The following is a 19,745-nucleotide window of genomic DNA, read 5'->3' as shown; positions in this document are numbered from 1 at the left end:
TCGAATTGTCGGGGACCCAGTACTCTGTGAACGGCTGGATCACTTGGCGTTGCGTAGAGACGTCGCTTCATTGTGTGTCTTCTACCGCATTTATCACGGGGAGTGTTCCGAAGAGCTGTTCAACCTGATTCCTGCCGCCGAATTTCACCTTCGCACGACACGCCACAAGTTACGATATCATCCCCACCATCTGGATGTGTGGCGGTCCTCCACAGTGCGGTTTTCAAGGAGCTTTCTTCCTCGTACCACGAAGCTATGGAATGAGCTTCCTTGTGCGGTGTTTCCGGGACGATACGACATGGGTACCTTTAAGAAAAGCGCGTACACCTTCCTTAAAGGCCGGCAACGCTCTTGTGATTCCTCTGGTGTTGCAGGAGAGTGTGGGCGGCGGTGATCACTTAACACCAGGTGACCCGTACGCTCGTTTGTCCTCCAATTAACTAACTAACTAGTCGTAATTGAACTTTGGAATATGAAAAGACTACTTACTGGAGGTATCTAGTTTCTAGCGTAAGGAAAAATTTTATGATTGCGTGATTGAATATAAAATAACGGAACCAAATTAAACTAAATAAACTTTAACACTAGTGCTTTATTTATTTAGGTTTAAAATGAGGTAGACACTACCTAATTGCCTATATGATATGCACGCCCTTGTATGTATTGCGTTTAAACCAGTTTTAATAAAATGAATCTATAATCCACAATTTACATCATCAAATCAGTAAATGCCCCAATTTTTCCAATCAATCTTGGATACTAGTCCATAAAATTATAATCTAAAACTTTTAAAAAGAAATGTCTTTTAAATATTTGGCTGTGGTGTAGTAGCTGTAGGTGTAAGTGAAATAAAAAGAAACATCACTGCATTAAATCAATTTAATGATATGATAATTCAGAAAATACAATTTTGATAGGCCCAGTTGTTAGTAGTCCTCTCTTAGCCTTTTCCGCATTACCTTGATGTGTTTATCTGCATAACGCATACTGACCTTGGACATAGCTGACACGAATGACGTGACCCTTCTGAACTTTCATGCATAGGTTTCTAGCACGCAACTAAACGTATAAAACTTTAAAATACCTTCATAAACTAACCCTAAGTGAAGCTTTGTTTGTTCTAATTTTAAAATGAAATTATAAACACTGTTCTTTATTAATATTCAAATTTAGGAATGGCTTGATATTTTAAGTTTTGTTTTGTAAATAGGAATTGATACAATAGCATTATTATTTAAATATCAATTACAATATTATGTAATGCTTTGTAGTACTGTTCTTAGCATTTCAGTGACTTCTACGAGAGAAGTCCATAAAAGCTATCAATATGCAGAAATTATTTCTACTTCCACTTCGTCGTACATTAATTAAGACATAGCGTAGAATAAATGCAGTTCACTTAGAATTTTGATTATTGTTATTATAACAAGAGAGGTTGAAACTGCCTGCGTTGTTGAGACAGCTCCATTTCCTCCATCGTTACCACTTTCATTTCCATTGTCATCATCTTCGTTTCCATCATCAGCGTCTTCATTTCCGTTGTCTTCTTCAGTATTTCCACCATCATCTTCCTCGTTTTCATTATCGGTTTCCTGATTTTCATCATCTTCTTCATTTTCATTATCATCTTCTATTCTGTCGTCGATACCCCATCTGCTCTTGGCATCATTGAAATAGTTTTCGTAAATTTGTTCCCAAAATGTAAGAGTTTCCTGCTGAGGATTTTGAAGTTCAATATCCAATGATCCACCATCATTTATATGCACTTCCTCATCATCAAGAATTCTTAAATAATAAGTATTGTTGGACGTCAAAGGCCGCCACTGTACGCTCGATGTTTCACTCTTGGGGTTCCTATAAATGTATAAAACTTACAAATCACTATAAACTGCTGCATAAATATGTCTCGAATTAAAAAAAATATCAAGTTTTGTGGTTAATGTAACTGAATGACAAAAAGACTTGATAGATTTTGATCAACATTAATAAGAACTGGAATGTTTTTACATATGATATGCGAGATAGCACCCTACTGCCTAGTGCGTCATCGATACTTTGCTGCTAATAATCCTATTAGTGGTGCTACTTTCTGCTGTCTACCAGAAAGAATCGGTAAAACCACATCTAATAATCTGGACCCAGTTTTGAAGTCCATGTACACACCACAAACAGAGTCGGCAAGTTGTGAGCATCAGTTTGTATTAAATATTTCATTTAAAAATATTAATTAATATTAGTGATAACTCTATAATATTATGAGTTCTACAGTGATTTTCTTTGTATGCCTTCTACAGCTCCATTATAAACCGCTTTCTTACTGACCCATTTTAATTAGGAACTATTTATTTTCCTCATAAATATGCAAACTAACACACAAAATGATATCACATTTTTTCTTACTTTAATTACTTACCCTGTTTTAGCAAAGTTAGTCCATCTTTCAACTAAAATATCACTGACAGCAAGATCATTGGTTGAAATCGTAGTTTCATTTTCTACATCTTCATAAAAAAGATATCCAAGTTCCTCATTGTGTGCTGCTCCGTTAGCATTCAGAGGACCCACAAAAATTGATCCGAGAGGGCTTTTGTAAGAAAATTGGTAAAGGTACACGGATGCATTACTTGAAACAGCCCGTTTTTTTGCTTCTCTAATTGCTGATACCGTAATCATAGTATCACCATGATAGTATAAATAATTTTGAAAACTATTAATATTTATAGAGCTGTTTCCGAAATAAAAATTCCTTATATCTTTAACAACCAATTGCTCTTGCTCTTCGCTCTCAAAAATCAAATCAGATTGTACAAATTCAGGAAACGACTGATCCATTTTCTCCAACCAATCATCTTCTATTGCTTCTTTATACCGGATGGTACCTTCAATATCAACAAAACCAGTCAAAAATGGGATATTTAACTGTTCACCACTACTCAAAATTTCATGCGGAGACTTTGTTAAGAAAGGTACAGTGCCGTTTATTTCTCTCTCCAAACAGGGCGCAAAAGCCATTGAGTTGTCGGTTAAATTAAGATCATTCAAAACAGCCATAAGAGCAGATACACTTACACGTGTAAAAATATCAGATAGCATTTCTATGTCAGTTACTGTGTGTCCCAGAGCATTGGCTACAATAAGAGCATATTTGAGGTTATCTCTTGTAACTGCCCATGGAGTCATTGCGGTTCCACTTTGAGAGATAGCACTGTTCACAAGACCAATGGACATTTGTGATAGAGTGATTAAGTCAACTGCAGCGGCACCACTTCCATGTCCAAAAATAGTAACATTTTCCGGATCGCCTCCAAACGCTATAATATTTTGCCGTATCCATTGTAAGGCAGCGATTATATCTTTAAGTCCAGCGTTACCTGGAGCGATAGAATTGCCCAAGCAAAGGAAGCCTAGTATAGATTCTCGATAGTTTAGAGAAACAACAACAACATCCTTATCCATAAACCTTTTAAATGATATTTCTGGCTCCAATACCCCATCGAATTCGTTTCCTTTAACCCACACCATAACTGGTAAGCGACTTGTTTGATTAAGAGTTGGAGTAAAACATTTACTACCAAACAATCCTCTGTTCCTTCAAAGCCTTGTCCAGTAGCTCTTACACATTTAACATCATTTCTGTTTGCAATAAATGGTGTTTGAAAGTTTGGTGGCGGTCTTGGTCCCTGGAAAATAAATTTGAATGAAATTATACACACAATTGCTACTTAAAAATTTTATTCACGTTAGTCTTTTGCGAGACTAGCCATAGTCTTTAAGTATCTTATTTTAGCATTTCTCTAAGGATTACTAATACTTACATTTATTTCACAAATCAAGAGAGTAGTGATATTCCATTCATAGTCAGTATCATTAAATTCTACTTTCAAATCAACATCAAAATATACTAGAAATTTCTTTCACTTGATAAAGCTAATAAGTGTAGACATGTAAACTTACCTTAAATCTATTAATGCCTGACGTTGAATCAGCATACGGTATACCATAGAAGTGGTAATACTCATTGTACGTGCCAATAACTATTCCTTGAGAGATGTTCACTGTAGGCGGATCAATTGACTCCTGGCTCAATGTCTCACCAATAAACAAGTATAAAATAATAAACCACATGATTGTTACCATTACACTAACCGTAGAACACAAATGATATGCCTACAATATCTTATCAGGATTATTTCTCTTGGTCACTTGAAGATTTATCTTACAATATCTTATGCGAGATAAAGTTACACAAACAAAAGTACTAAAATTTATCCAGCCTTAGAATACTATATCGAGAAATTGTTTGTGCACTTTTGTCGCTAACTATGGGCCTTATGAGAAAGCTCATGGTCACTCAGAGGGCAATGGATAGGGCTATCCTTAGAGTTTCCCTGCGAGATGGAATCAGAAATGAGGAGGTCCGTAGGAGAACGAATTAAAAATTCCAAATTTTTGCGAAACTGAAGTGGCACTGGGCAGATCACATCCTTACCGGGATCTCCAGATTAATAAAATTTTAGTTTGTATATATGACCGCTTTGTGTTATATGATTGTATATAAGATCCATATATAACGATCAAAGTCGAAAGAAAGCTTATAAACGAAAGAGAAAGATTGTTGCGTTTGAAAGAGAAGAGAGACCCTTCGGTGGCCTTCGTTCGCTGTATGTGACTTGACAATTTTGATTTGTCAATGTGTGCGTTAGCAAGTAGTAGCTTAGACATACATAGTCTCGTGTCAGATTTTGGCGAGACAACACGTCCTGAGGATGCCTCGTGTAGAGGCGAAACACGTGTCGAATTGTTTTTAAAAACAAATATTGGTGGAATTAACACTAAAGAAAACTTAAATCAATTGTATATGTTAAGTCTCATTTGCCTAGTAATTTCACTAGCTACGACTCCCTTCAGACCGAAATACAGTAATGTTAACACATTACTGTTTCTTAAATACTGTTAAGTATGCGCCGTTGTGGTACCCATAATCTAGCTGGCTTCCTGTGCAAAGGAGCCACCCATTGGTATAGCTTGCTTAGTGCTCAAAATACTACTTAGCTATTTTCAACCGTGGCTTAAAGTTTACGACTTCAATCAAAATAGGTTACAGTAGCAATAGTTGCGCTTTCATATTCTATCTTGAATATAGTCAAAGTCAAAAATATTTTACGAACGAAAAATTAAAAGATTGCTCGTCAACGTATATATAATATAATATCTCCAAAATGGCAAAATGTCATCGAAAAAGTGGCACACATAATATATTATACTGTGATTAAATCTTGAAAAAAAAATGTATCGAAAACCTGATAGTTGAACAAAGAAATATCAAGATTTATGAACTTTACGTCACTCGAACGGTTGGTTCAGTGGAAGAGCGCTCACACAGCGAGTCGAGCTCGAGTCCCGCATCGCTTATAAATTTTGTTTTCAAATTTAATTTGCGTAATTAATCCCAGAAGTAGGGGTTACCACTTTAAATATATATATATATATATATATCTCCGTTAGAGATGTTCACCTTTCTCTCACGCATTGTTTGTCTTTTTTTTTTAATTTATTTAATCATAAATATATGCACAGTTGGTACTTAAATTTTACATCTCCCAAACTTTTGCAACAGTTTGTTGGCGAGTTTACGCTCTTAGACTATATCATACTATTGTGCATCTATAATAAATTATACCTAATTATGTTCGTTATATACACTATTACTAATACACATATAACATTACACACATAACATTAATTAGTTATCAATTCATAATATTCCTAAAAACATATTAAAATCTTACCTGTATACATATAACTACACTATACTACTTTAAATATTAAGGCTTACGTGGAGAAAGTGCTCTTTTAATTTTTTCTTAAGTACTACTTTACAGTCTTTTTTATCCTCTCTTAACCGTTCTATACTATTAAAAAATTTCTATACGTCTATGACGTGCAAAAGGCGAAACGTAATCTATAAACGTTATCTTCGCATATCTCAAGAGGCCCGATTTACTTGAGAATTCGCAGACATATCGACCGATGAAGATATAATATTTTCTGTACTTGTACCCCGTCCGGGATCAACAGGATAAGTAAATAAAGATCGTCACATAATATACGATAAAGAAGAAATCGACCGTTTTTATTGTATTGTTTGGGGAATAATTCTTGTCGCAGATAGTTTGTAGAAACTTAAAATTAAATCTCTTTGGCTGTACTAATTGGATCCGGCTAGTTTAGATAACATTAAATATATGTAATGAAGTCAAAGTCAAATAACTTTCTTCAATTAGGCTTAAGTTAGGTTCTTTTGAAACGTCACTATAAATACTTCTTTAAAATTACTGAATCTATCATATGTTCGGAAAAAGTAGAGCTCGTCAGAAGAACATAATAATATAATAATAATATTGACACACTTTTTACACAAATTATCTTGCCCCAAGTTAAGCATATATAGCCTGTGTTATGGGTGACAAGACAATGATATATTTAATACAATATACTTACTTAAACATACATAAAGTCATATAAGCATACATATAAACATACATAAATACATTTAAACATCAATGACTCGGAAACAAACATCCATATTAATCATATAAATGCTTGCACCTACCGGGATTCGAACCCGGGACCCCTAGCTTAGTAGGTAGGATCGCTAACTACTCAGCTATACAGGTCGTCTATACATACAAAAAAAGATGGCTGTAGTATACAAAACAAATTAATTAGTAAGGGCTGCATCATCAGCATGTTCAGGTGTCATTTAAAGAGATGTTTTGAACCTTACTCATATTTAAACGTACAGGTGGTCGTCAGGGCAGCAAAGTCCTCAAATGGCGACCACGTGCCGGAAGACGCAGTGGTGGTAGGTCCCAAACAAAATGAACCGATGATATTGTCAAGATCGCCGGAATAGGTTGGATGAAGGCAGCTCAGGACCGAACGTCGTGAGAGAACTTTGAGTTAAACCTTTATCCAGCAGTGGGCTTCTTTCGGCTGATGATGATTGTACGATTTTTGAAGAGATTGATAACTGGTGATGAATAGTGGATATAATAATAAAAATAATTATCACCATCACGAGCCTACTGAACTATACAAGGTTCCGGGTTCGAATCCCGGTAGGTGCAAACATTTATACGATGAATATAGATGTTTGTTTCCGAGTCATGGATGTTTATAATATGTATTTATGTATGTTTACAGTATATTGTATTAAATATATCGTTGTTTAGTGCCCATAGTACAGGCTAGGCCTAGTTTAGGGCAGGGTAATTTGTATCACAGTATGTCAATATTTTTATTACTATTATGTATGAAACGTCGTAGTCAAATGTCAGTTAGACTGCGTAAGCTGTCACAAAATCAGGGCTTACTCACAATAAGGTGGTACTGTGTATATGATGTGATTTAAAGGGTATTGTTCATTGTGAACTTTTACCGCCAGGCAGAACCATAGATTTTGAACTCTACTGCCAAAAACTGATGAAATTAAAGCATGAATTTGAAATAAAGCGGCCGGCATTGATCAATAGAATAAATAGGGTGTATTTCATCATGACAACCCTAGATAAACATCTTAAGACACTTAGCAACAATGAAAAGAGTTTGGCTTAGAGGTAGATAATATTGCATCCACCTTCACCACCTTAATCGGAATTCTCCTTCGTCGTCTCTTCAGAATTCTTTAGGCAGTGTTAGGTTAACTTCAAGAGAGAACTGCCAAATCTTATTGAGGTGTTTCTTTCATTAAAAGTTCCGAAAATTCTACTGCACCAGGATCACGCCACTATCTCCAAAATGGCCATAAGTCATCGAAAATTCTTGAAAAAAAATGTGTATTAAAACATGGTTCAACTACCATATATACCAGAGACATATCAAGATTCATGAACTTTACGTCACTCGAACGGTTCAGTGGAAGAGCGCTCGCATGGAACACGAGATGTTGCGGGTTCGATTCCCCGTTCATAAATTTTGTTTTCAACTAATTTTTAACTAAAATTTAATGTGTATATGTAACTCAAAAACAACTAAAAATTATCACTTTAAAAAATAAACAAATTATATGTATCATTATCACACTCAAGCCCAGTTTATCCAAACGAGCGTTACAAAGCCGAGCGTGACGGCTCAGTCACATTCGATTCCCACAAAATAAACAGCTAGTGCGGCTTAAGAAGTTTTCACTCAAAAACTATATATAAGTTTTAAAAGATTTTTTAAATTAATATAACAACATACTTATTCTTATCTAAGTAAATTGTTCTTTTTGATACAGCGAATTAATGAAGCTAATAATTAAATACTTATCAGTGGCTTTCATATGACTGTAAGTTTTTGTATTTCATCAAATTTATGATAAATATCTTTTGTAAGCTTCTATTTTATCCCATCTGCAATTTAGAATACTCGTGTTACAAATTACAGGACGCGTTCGTTAGTAGGTTGAGTACCTATCATATCAATCTTGTCTGACAAACTACTGCTCACTTCAAGTTACTGGATGGGAATGGAGCGACCACCCTCAGGCTATTAAACAGTAAATTGTATATAAGAAGAGAAGAACCGATATTTTATATTTTATGATTTAAAAAGAAAAGTGTGAGGCATAAATTTTCGAGTGAGTGGTATGTAGTTTTTGACGAATTATAAGTAATTTTAATTCCTTCTTTGAAAAAACGTATTTGTTTTTATGAAAATAAGGGACGAGACGAGCAGGACGTTCAACTGTTGGTAATTTATACGCCCTGCCCCTTACAGTGAAGTGCCGCTCAGGATTCTTGAAAAACCGAAATTTCTGAGCGGCACTACAATTGCGCTCGTCGCATTGAGAAATACGATGTTCAGTCTCATTTACCCAGTAATTTCACCAGCTGTGGTGCCCTTCACACCTAAACACAATAATGCTTACACATTACTGCTTCACGGTAGAAATAGGCGCCGTTGTTTCACCCATAATCTAGCCGGCATCCTGTGCAAAGGAGCCCCCACTGGTAGAATATTTGAATTTGAATTACTTTTTCTACTAGTTTCTATATGAGAGGAGAACAAAAGTGCGTTCGGGAGGAATCACAGGAGCTGTGCTGGTCTGTAAAAAAGATGTACACGCCAATAAGTAATAATAAATAATAATATAAACTCTGAGTTATAAGTGAATAAATGCAGAGCCTGTTAGAAGAAAATAACAAGCATTACATTTTGTTTTATAACTTTAATATTAAATACTAGCTGACCCGACAGACGTTGTTCTGTATATAATAAATAAAATAATGTTTTTATATGAATTTGTCAATAATATATCATAACATCAAAAATTACTTCATAAAATAGCACCCTGCTGTCGTAATGAAATTGTTTCACAGCAGAACTGTCAAACCGTGCGTCAATAAATTCTCTCATAGAAATTATGTATGGACACATCAAAGGAAAAACAAATTTGTTGTTTTATTTAATTTAGCAGTATTTTCCTATTTATTCACCTTTTAAACCTTCTCTGGACTTCCACAAATAATTCAAGACCAAAATTAGCCAAATCGGTCCAGCCGTTCTCGAGTTTTAGCGAGACTAACGAACAACAATTCATTTTTGTATATATAGATTAAAGTTTCTTCAAAATACTAGTAGTAAATTAATTAGGTCATTGACCTATCAAGATCAGTAAACGCAAACGCAATATCGTCTCCTATAGACCATTTGTGTCAATATTAAAACGTGTCGCAACAACGACTGAATTGTGGACCTTATGGCATGGGAATAGGGATGGGTTATTGCTAGTGTTGGTCCAATTTTTTCAGAAGTTCCCTTAGAGGGGGTGAGGTTAGCAGGACCTTGGGGGCGGGGTACAGATGCTACACACGTGTGGAGACAACGCGGCTTCATGAGAATTTCTGATTCATTGCCTTTTGTCATTCGAAGCGAATACTTTATTTGATTCCTTTTTGCAGTATTAATTATTAAATCAATTACATATGCTCTGAATTATTTTTGTTTTTATGATGATTTCATTGGAACGCACATTATTATGATATATCGTGGCAAACAAATTCTTTGATTGGTGATATGAAAGAGTTAATTAAGTTTTTATTTTACACATAGTTCGACGGATAGATTGTCGTTGGGGTAGTAAAGTCCTCGAATGGCGACCGGAAGACGTAGTGCTGGTAAACCTCCCACAAGATGGAATGAAGATGGATGGATGAATGAGGACAGCGCAGGACCGATCGTTATGGCGATCTTTGGGGAAGGCCTTTTGTCCAGCAGTTGACGTCTTCCGGCTGATGATGATGGCGATGAAATATTTTTTTAGACAATTTGAACAAATTTTGAAGACCCATATAGCCCAGTCGTTAGTGACTACAAAGCTAGAGGTTCGAATCCCGATAGGAACAAACATTTATATGATGAATACGGATATTTGTTTCCGAGTCATGCATGTTTATTTGTCAATGTAAGTTATGTAAGTATTAAAATACATCGTCGACTGACATATGGCTATGCCTAGTTTGGGGATAGATAATTTGTGAAAAGGTGTTAATCTAATACATATAGAAAACACTCATGTCGCGGTGTTTGTAGTTAAACTCCTTCGAAACGGCTTGACCGATTCTCATGAAATTTTGAGTGCATATTGGGTAGGTCTGAGAATCGGACAACATCTGTTTTTCATTCCCCTAAATGTTAAGAGTGGTCCACGGCAATTTTTTTGACATTTTTTTTTAATTTGTATGATTATGAGTCAGCATTAAAAAATACATACAACTTCAAATTTTCACCCATCTACGATTAACAGTTACTTTTGTATCGCGATTTTAATATCGGCAATACAACGTTTGCTGGGTCAGCTAGTATATTATAATATTTATATGGAACAATATCAAAAATTTTGGAATTACGTTGTTTGCTACAGAGACGTTCATGTAAGCATTTAAAACTTGATATTAGGCCTTTAAATACTTAAAAACATTTAAATAAATTACTTTTATGGATTAAAACGCGTGTAACATTGTTTTTACATCAGAATTTTGCGTAAAAGTTACATTTTTATTATTATTTTAGTTATCCGACGTTTTCAGACCTTTCAAGATACTATCTCAATACATAAAACTACTTAAAAACAGTTTATTTAGTAGCTTACACTTTTCTTCTTTAGCAAACTTTATCAAAATAACATACAATCACCTTTTTTGAATTTACCCTTCTTCATAAATTCAAATACAATATTAAATATTTTTATTCCAAATTGGATATGATATCACTTATTGAAAGTCAAAAACTACTAAAAATCCCAATATGTGGTATCATTATTAAAGTCTATGTTGTAGTATTATTACTTATTATTCTTATTAAGATTTAAGGATTTCAATGCACTTAAATCCTAGGATCTATTGTGCCCCCTTCTTGCGCTAGCGCAACTAAAAAGTTAAGGAGGAGAATCGAGTTACTGTGCCGAGATTTAAATTATATCCTCGAGACCTATTACTTTTAAAAGGCGTAGGATCCTCAGAGGGTCCAGGCAGAGCACGTCCTCTGCTTTAAGTGAAGGTGTTTTAAGACACCCCAGCCGGATTCTGGCAATGGCTTCGCATTCCAGAAGAATGTGTTTGGGGTTTCCGAAGCGGTAGTATTATCTGTATATTAGAAATGACATCAAAAAGAATTCTAAAGGAATCAATTTTGAGAAAATAAATGCCTTTTATGCCCAATTAACCTTTTCTGTAACAAACACAAACGTTTTTTTTTTTAATAATTATTTTAATTTTCTGGATCTTGTTGTAAAAGCATATACATTGGAGTTTCGTTATTTCTTTAACGGACCTCGACCTACTACCGTCCATCACGCACCTCCTTGCCTGTCTTCTTACAATTACATGAAACCTTTTACGCGTGTTTTCTTAACATTTATACTCTTGACCGGCGACCTCGGCGAACCATTGACGATCAAGTAAGGTACTGAAAAGGGGCCAGGGACTGCCAATAAGAACGAAATAAAGAGGTTGTTGCCAGGGCTCGAAAATTATTGTAAAAAAAACTAAATTGAGCATTCCCCACTAATTACTTCATTTTTTTCTTTTTCTACGAAATCTGATAAAAATATAAACCATTTATTGATTACAGGAGACCCTGAGAAACTCATGGCTTACATAATTAATACGTCTAGATAGTCTCTTGCTGTTAAACAACCGATGAAAACAGGCCAGGAATATTACTTTAGTGTGCGTGTGTTTCGCAATTTGTATGACACTTTGTGTTGGTGTGCGTGAATTGTTGGTGTGCATAAATAGAGATTAGTTCTAAACTCAATTTTTATAATATAAAGTATAAATGATCTAAGACTGGTGTATATATTATATCACATTTGCAAAGCAAAATTGAAAATTATTGCAAATAACTACGTACAGAACCCTCTCCTAGGTCGACTGGAACTACGCCAATATCTTTATTAATCAAGCGATGTAAATCCGGCATCAAAATATCTGAATTGCCGACAAATCCAGCACATTTCAAAACTGTTTATTATGAATTCCTATTCAAATCAACAAAATTAAAACCAATCGTCAATTATCTAATTAAGTCAGGTCGAACATAGGTCGAAACATCTTATATTTTAAGATGTTTCGTTAGTTAAATTAGAAATCTTAAAAAAAATAAACTACGTTTAAAAAAACCGACTTCAAAAACGGAAAAGTATTATATAACTAAAAATTTTAAGTTTTAGTGTCAGTTAATAATAATATATAATCAACTTGAATGAAAACTCCAAAAAAAGCCGTACACAGAAAACAATTATGTCATCCAAGTAGACTAAAACTTTATACAAATGTTCATAAAATGAAAACTACTTGGCCAAACTATGTAAAATTTTTATGGGACCAAATGGCATCTGTTTCACATGAAACAAAAGAAGAATTACGTGTATCGGATCATTAATCTCAGAGTAATCGGTGTACATACATAAAAAAAAATACCGATCGAATTGATAACCTCCTCCTTTTGGAAGTCGGTTAAAAAAAGAAATAAATAGATAATAAAGGCCCTGCCCTACCAATATTTTTTTCAAGATTTATTTTCTATTTTGTATTAGTACCTAGTTTAAACTTAAATAAGTACAGTTTCAACCATCAAGTGAACCCTTGTCTGTCGCTATATAAAACAAAAAACAGTAAGGGATTCCCGTTTTAAGTAAATTCTGTTATCTCCCGGATAGGACTCCTGCGATAGTTTTCAACATGTGGCAAACCACGTGGGTCCCGCACAAAAAACTTGTAACCCTTATGCCATATCTCCATATTATGTGCTTATTAAACATCAACCGTAGCACCTGGTTATAAGATTTCTAATTGTTTGCATGTTTCTGTGTTTTAAATATGCTTCCTTAGTTTTACCTTGTGGGAGATTCATATGCAAGAAGCAAGAGGTTAAAGAGTGTGCAACACATTCATTGCGTTAAGATCATTTTATTTTTTCCATCGCTTAGTTTACTTTCGATACAGAAGACCTTGTAGATGTCTTATGTGCTCCTAGTCTGTAATTTACAAAAAACTCTTAAATAAAACACTTTTATAGGATTAAGACCCGTGTAATCGTAACATGTTCTTACATTAGATTCTTGCATCAAAGTTAAAATTTTATTTTAGTAAACCTGATGTTTAAAGACCTTTCCAGCTCTTGTTTTCAGGGGGACTGCAGATGAAAATCTAACAATACAGTTAAAATTACACGCGTTTTAATCCTTTAAAAGTGTTGTATATAAATGTGTAAATGTTACACTCGCGTTAGTGAAAGAAAATACTATGTTTCTAAAAACTATTCATTCCTACATATATTTTTATAATGATAACTAGAAGTACGTAACTTGCCTGACTTATTTGTGTTTGCAGTTTGGATTTTGGAATGCAATGAAAATGAGAATGAAATTTTAAATTTAAGCTGCGAGGATTGTGCCGCCGGCAGAGGTGGCTTTAAACATAAACCGTACCATTTTTAATGTGGTTACTACGTCGAAGCGAGGAGCCTTTTACCAGTTGAAGGCTCTAGTTATGGGTACGACAACGGCGTCTATTTCTGCGGTGAAGCAGTAATGTGTTAGCATTATTGTGTTTCGCTGTGAAGGGCGCCGCAGCTGGTGAAAATACTGGGCAAATGAGACTTAACATATTATGTCTTAACTTGATGACCGCAATTGTGGGGCCGCTCTTTTTGAGATTATCGAGAATCCTGAGTGGTTTTTTTTTTTATGAAAATAAGGGACGATTAATTTTTGAATGATATTGTCTCTGTATTAATATTGTAACTGTATTCTCACATCGTAAACTCACTTGGGACCATAAATATTTTTTTTAAAGTAGGCTTCTTGAAAAACCCCAAATTCTGAGCGGCACTACAACTGCGCTCGTCACCTTGAGACATAAGATGTTAAGTCTCATTTGCCCAGTAATTTCACTCGCTACGGCACCCTTCAGACCAAAACACAGTGATGTTTACACATTACTGCTTCACGGCAGATAAAGGGGCCGTTGTGGTACCTGTAATCTAGCCGGCATCCTGTGCAAAGGAGCCTCCCAGTGGTGGTGGTGCTGCATTGTGATCAATTACCATCAGTTGAACGTTCTGTTCGTCTTATCACTTATTGTCATATAAAAAATACTTACAAGAGATATCTTTAGCATATTACACACATCTCAACACATCTGTTAGGTTTTTCTTCGGTTTTTACCAGTGTCTTTTCCTATTCTATTTCCTAAAAGTGGGAGGCTCAAAGGAGCCTGTGGAAAGGCACAGGATGCCGGCTAGATTTTGGGTACCACAACGGCGCCTTTTTCTGCCGTGAAGGAGTAATGTGTAAGCATTACTGTGTTTCGTTCTGAAGGGCGCCGTAGCTAGTGAAATTACTGGGCACATGAGGCTAACATCTTATGTCTTAAGCCGACGAGCGCAGTTGTAGAGCCACTCAAATTTTTTGGGGTTTATAAATAATCCTGAGCAGCACTGCATTGTAATGGGCAGGGCGTATCAATTAACACCAGCTAAACGTCCTACTCGTCTCGTCCCTTACTTTCATTAAAAAAAATGAAGAGTAAAACGCCGTATCCTTACAATGTAATGCCGTTACGAATTCCTAAATAATTTCTCAATTAGTAACGTAGAAAATAAATAATTATATTTGTTTTTGTGCTTGTATAGTTAATTAGTCTTTTTATAGCTTAAGGTTAGCAAAACAGTCACGTTTTCGGATATATTTGCGCTCTTATTTTCATAACAATAATGCTTCAATTATATGAGAGTCAAATTACTCTACTTTCGTTTACGTTATTTTATAGTTTTATTTAATAAATATTATGTTTTGGAATATTATATTCACTTCTCATGCTCTGAAACTGCTTATTTGTGCACGATATAGGCTGCACAAAATCGATTTTTGTGCACAAGTGCATTAAAGTATCTACTCATAAATGTATCTATATTAAGGCAAAGAAAATGAGCCATACAGCCAAAGTTAATAAAAAGTTCAGAGATAGAATTTGTTATTTTATAATATTTAATTTAATTTATTTGCCCTTTGTGTTTTTTTAAGACATAAAAGATATTAAAATTTAAATAGTTAAAATACGGTAGGTTATTTAATTAATTAAATATATATATATATATTACAAAATTAATTTAATAGTAGGCTGTATAGGTCTGGAGCCCAAGCCTAATATCAATGTCGTAAGATTAAAAAAAAAGCGGCGGGAAACATGTCTTGTTTTTTCGTGCGTTTATTAATTTCTTAAAATTTGCTAACATTGTTAAAAATGTCCATGTTATACTACTGTTTTATTTCCTCGCAATCGAAATGAAAAGCAGAGTTTATAACTCGTCCACAAAACCATTGTATCCTCGACAATACTATCAGCTAAAAGATTCGTATATAAATGGTTCATTTTGTGCACTCGTTGTATAATCTACTATTTATCGTGTGGAAAAATATAAAAGGCTTTGCATATAAGTCTGGAGTTGGGATTAATCAATACTTCAGGATTAGAATATTTATACGTGTTCTTTTTTTATGGAAAAGGAGGACAAACGAGCGTACCTGGTGTTATGTGATCACCGCCGCCCAGATTTACTTGCAATGCCAGTGGAATCACTCTTGTGGTGCTGACGTGTACGCGATTTTTTTGAAGATACCCATGTCATATTGTCTTGGAATCACCGCGCAAAGAAGCTTATTCCACAGTTGTGTAGTACGTGGAAGAAAGCAGATATCCTCCCTAACATACACACATACCCCGACATGAGGAAAAAAATAATGCTCAATTTTTACCCGGGGTACGTTAAATATATTTCGCTATGTCGAGATATCTGCGTCTCCGTAAGGAAACACAAGGCCGGCTGCGCCGTCTCAAGGTGGTGGTGGACGGCGTTTAAATTGGAGTGAATTCTCCTGATGTTACAGCAGTCCACATTAAGCGTGGAGCGGTGTGCCGTGGTGATATTTCCTCGTTTGTCCTCGGCCATGCGCGGTTCTGTGCCCTCCCCAGAATACGACGGGCAGCCCGAGCGAGAATGCTTTGTGAGGGATTTCGACTCTGGTAAAGCCGGTACCCTCCTGGGGTAAAATCTCTTTGAGGGTACGTCTAGGTAGAGCTTCTTGCTTTAAGAAACAGCATGACAAAAGTCCAGGTTTATTACTTTTTTATGCATGATAGCTACGTCTTGCAATCGCGACACGTCAGTCACGCTATGTTAGTTTGCGTGCGTTAGCTGAAATAGAGGCTAACAGTTAACCGCAATTTTTTTTGACGTGTTCACAGGTGTCAAAGTCTATCTAGTCAGTCAAAGTCTAACACTTCTGCCGTTAAACTGGTTATTTTTTAATTAAATAAATTCTTCTAAAATACTTATATCTTTCATTTTTGTATGATTTAATAATTAATAAATTAAAATTTTTGCTCAAAGCTAATAGACCAAATTACTTTATTTAAAAAAAAAATGAGTTGTACCTACGAAATTGCAATTATGTATTTATCTCAGGGTATCTCAATCAAAACCGCTTATGAGTGTTAATGCGGAAAAGAGAGCCCAGTACTGAACTCGGGGTATCAAAAAGTTACCATCGAATAATCTGTACTCGGATGATCACTTTGTTGACTCAAGCCTAGTGTTACGTAGCCGAGCGTGACAACTCAGTCTCATTCATAACGCACAAATAAGTTTTATTCGCAAGTAACTTTTAGCCATTACAATTCTTATTTCGTTGGGTGTTTTATTTCCTGTACAATAGCATTCCTAATTTAACTTTAACTTAACGTATTTTGTCGTTTTATACTCCTTTTGAAAATGCTACAAACTTTCCGAACCTCCAACGTGATAGAAGCCTTACTAACTATAAAGAAAAACAAAAATTTTGTTTTTCTAGAACTACGCTAAGTAAACAACCAACGTGACATTTTAGGGTTCCGTTTTTGTAAAATATACATTGTATTGTATTATTCGTTAAGTCTGAATTAACAGTGAATCTTTTTTTTTTCATAATGTTTCTGAAAATGTTTTTGACATGGCAGCCAAATTCAATTTTTTTTCTTATAATAATAAGGGACGAGACGAGCAGGACGTTCAGCTGATGGTAATTGATACGCCCTGCCCATTACAATGCAGTGCCGCTCAGGATTCTTGAAAAACTTAAAAATTCTGAGTGGCACTACAACTGCACTCGTCACCTTGAGACATAAGATTTTAAGTCTCATTTGGCCAGTAATTTCACTAGCTACGGCGCCCTTTAAAAAGAAACACAGTAATGTGTAAGCATTACTGTGTTTCTTTTTCTGCTTCACGGCAGAAATAGGCGCCGTTGTGGTAACCATAATCTAGCTGGCATCCTGTGCAAAGGAGCCTCCCACTGACTGGGATAATCTTACTGTTACCGAATGGTATTGAGTCATGGTAGTAACAGAGTCTTGATATTTTACAATATTAAGCCCGTGATGATCAGACCTTCGTTATTGTAATATAAAGGCTTATGTGGGAGGCTCCTTTGCACAGGATGCCGGCTACATTATGAGTTCCTTAACGGTGCCTATTTCTGCCGTGAAGCAGTAATGTGTTAACATTATTGAATTTCGGTCTGAATGGCGCCGTAGCTAGTGAAATTACTGGGCAAATGAGACTTAACATCTTATGTCTCAAGGTGAGGAGCGCAATTGAAGTGCCGCTCAGAATTTTTTGAGTTTTTCGAGAATCCTGAGCGGCACTGCATTGTAATGGGCAGGGCGTATCAATTACTTTCTTTCGTCGCTTTTTTTCAACAAAAAAAATTTAGGTACAAATAATTCCAGAATATACCGTTTGCATACCGGTTTTTGGCCAGACTGTGATTTGCAAAAGATTTCTGTAAGCCTTAAAAATTTTGGTAACGTCATATATTTAATATCACTAGCAATAAATTCAAATCGAATATTGAAGTGCTCGCCACATTTCAGTGCATTAAACCCGTAAGCGAATGATCGTTGCGCACGCGCCGACGCTCCGTCAAGGGGAAGAGTATATAAATAGAGAAGCAACAACTCACGGATTCTTGCGTTCAGATTACAGGCTTGACGGCTGCTACGTGACTTAACGTATGGCCACTTCATGAAAATCCTCTATCGTAAAATAAAATTCTGAATTTCGAATAAATTTCTGATATGTTATAGTATAAAGTTATACCGTGTATTATATTATATAAAGTCTTGAAGTAGTAATGTGTAAGCATTACTCTGTTTCGGTCTGAAGGGCGCCGTAGCTAGTGAAATTACTTTGCAAATGAGACTTAACATCTTATGTCTCAAGGTCATGAGTGCAATTGTAGTGCCGCTCAGAATTTTTGGGTTTTTCAAGAATATTGAGCGGCACTGTATTTTAATGAGTAGGACGTATCAATTACCATCAGCTGAACGTCCTATTCATCTCACTCCTTATTGTCATAAACAAAATGGTATCAGACTAGAACCTAGTTCCGGTGTCCCTACCAACCCCTCTGGTAGATAAGCGTTTATACTAAAGAAACGTACCTTCCATAGACACATAAAACTCAAATTGTATGTGGTACCTACTTAAGAATACTTTCGATGTATAACATCTAATACACCAGGTTAGACCATCTGTTGACTTGGCGAAGTGTAAAATATCATATCTATACTAATATTATAAAACTGCAGTGTTTGTTTGTTTGTTTGTTTGAACGCGCTAATCTCTGGTACTACTGGTCCGATTTGAATGATTCTTTCAGTGTTGGGTAGTCCTTTTATTGAGGAAGGCTATAGGCTATGTTTTTTTTTTTTCAAAATTAGGGATCCGTAATAAAATTGCTATTTTGTAACACAAGGTGTAAAATCGAAAACCTATTTTTGCGTGCGCTGCAAAAACTATTGACAATAGAACAAAATGATGTACAGGCTATAATATAGGCAATATTTTATTGCTTATAAAACTATCGCGTAAATTATACTTTATATGGCAAAACAACGTTTGCCGGGTCAGCTAGTATATTATATTTATTCAAAGTCAAAATCAAAAATAAATGGAGGGGTTGAAATAGGGAATGGCAGTGGCTATGAAAATTCGTCATTATCGAAGATAAAACCATTAAACTTTCTATTAAGGCACTTGATAAGAAATAATTTATAAACATTAATTGTTCGAGCATTTTTGAAACTTTGGACTACCTATGTAGGAATCCATCCCTATGGATTAATGTTCACAGGAAAATACTTTTTTTTATGGAA

The 19,745-nt window shown here is 35.2% G+C and overlaps 1 protein-coding gene and 1 pseudogene across 1 annotated transcript in view; one reads left to right on the top strand and one right to left on the bottom strand.

Moving 5' to 3' along the window:
- Positions 1–19,745, top strand: part of LOC126976344 (myocyte-specific enhancer factor 2) — a 200,830-nt gene that overhangs the window by 69,691 nt on the left and 111,394 nt on the right. The gene's annotated exons all lie outside the window — the stretch shown is intronic.
- On the bottom strand, positions 866–4,134 carry LOC126976342 (venom carboxylesterase-6-like; annotated as a pseudogene).

Source organism: Leptidea sinapis, chromosome 40 (genome assembly GCF_905404315.1).
Source record: "Leptidea sinapis chromosome 40, ilLepSina1.1, whole genome shotgun sequence".
Taxonomy (NCBI): Eukaryota; Metazoa; Arthropoda; class Insecta; order Lepidoptera; family Pieridae; genus Leptidea; species Leptidea sinapis.
The sequence above is the reverse complement of the archived record's forward strand: the minus strand, read 5'-3'. Positions and strand labels throughout refer to the sequence as shown.